This window comes from Propithecus coquereli, unplaced genomic scaffold, assembly GCF_000956105.1.
Source record: "Propithecus coquereli isolate 6110/MARCELLA unplaced genomic scaffold, Pcoq_1.0 Scaffold1726, whole genome shotgun sequence".
NCBI classification, from domain to species: domain Eukaryota; kingdom Metazoa; phylum Chordata; class Mammalia; order Primates; family Indriidae; genus Propithecus; species Propithecus coquereli.
The window spans coordinates 14,490-16,089 of record NW_012141925.1 but is presented as its reverse complement, the minus strand read 5'-3'; positions in this window follow the sequence as shown (position 1 = coordinate 16,089).

Below are 1,600 nucleotides of genomic sequence, written 5' to 3'. Positions count from 1 at the left end.
CTTCTATTTATACAAGCTGGGACATCAAAATTCCACTGGAGACACTTGCGGAAGATGTGAGAAACTGATGCTGGATTCAGATGATACATGATGAAAAGAAAAGTAAACCAGACAAAAAGAGCACATAAATATGCTTACAGTGTAATTGCTATTTTAATACCCACAATAAAGGATCTTTAACGTGTTTGGGGGAATGAGGATTGGTGGGATCCTTGGGGCCTCAGGAATCTGAGGCAATGGAAGATACATAGTGGTCTTTCCCTGCCAACAGGAACCTGGCACCTGTCAAGCAGATGCCGCAGTTCAAATGTCAGCTTTTAAGATAACTATGGAAGGCAGAGGGCCCACAGAGGGAGAATGTATATCATTGTAACCTGCCCTGGTGAAGTCATAGGTAAGACTTAAAAGCTGGATCTTACTCAAAAGGCAGAAGGAAGTCTTTCTTCTCTCCCTTCTTGAAACACAAAGCCCCTTCCCCTAAGGTGCATTCTCTCATTAAGTTTTCAGTATTGCTTTATTTACAGTGATTAAAAGAGACGAGACACTTTGGAAACAAACAGCATAAGCAATACACATGGACATGAAATGTTCTAGACAGATGAGTATAAATCTGGCCTAATAACCATTTTTCCACGTAACAGTGATTTTGTGTTTTAGGGACTGAAGTAGTGGCTATATTAATAGCCACTAATTCCCTTATCCCTTTAAAAGATTTTTACAGAGCTCCAACCACAAACAGCACTTCTAAAACTAACATTATTTTCTGCCCATGTTTGTTCTCTATAGAAAAAAAATACATCCTTTTGGCCAGGGGTGGTGTAAGTATAGGGGAATTCTGGGCAGGCTGACTTTTATAGTATGGGTCTTTAAGATCTTGGGTCCTAGAGGACCTCACCCACTACTGGTATACTCAACTAAGCAACGGCGTGTTGCAATGGGAGTTGTAAACAATGCTTCTACCCTCTGTAGGAAGGAGTAGGAAAAGAGACAGGATCCTGTCTGCTTTGCTATCCTAGAGGTTGAGGTATGAGCAAAGGGAACAAATCAAAATGACTCAATTTCTTAAGCCATATTGAAGGGTTTTCTTCTCCGACCTTAATTTGTGACACATAGGCCAGCTTGCTCCATAGCCTATTTGGGAATCAAAGAAGAACTGCACTATTTGTCATTAATAAAATGAAATTCAAAAATGACCATGAATACAGTTTGCCCAAATACTTATCCTGTAAAAGAAATGAAGATTTCACATACTTTAAATTACTACTCAGCCACACAGTTTACTTATGCTTGTAAGCCAGATGTTTGCGATCAGTAAATTGGTAAATCAGAAGCCGAGCTTGAACAAGATTTCCTTGGCACACTTTCAGCTTTCTGAAAACAAACTGAAATAGCAAAAGGCTGTTGGTTTGGATAATCTCTTTGTTCAGAGGCAAGTGTCTGCAGCCCAAATGAAGAATAAAATTGAAAGAAAAAGGGGAAATGCTCATACTTTGAGCATTAAGTTGAATGCCTCATCTTAACTATGGCTTTGGAGATGAGGCCACAGGTTTCTCAGTGGAAGAAAAGTTTCTTGACTCAGGCCAGTGCCAATCTGTAAGCC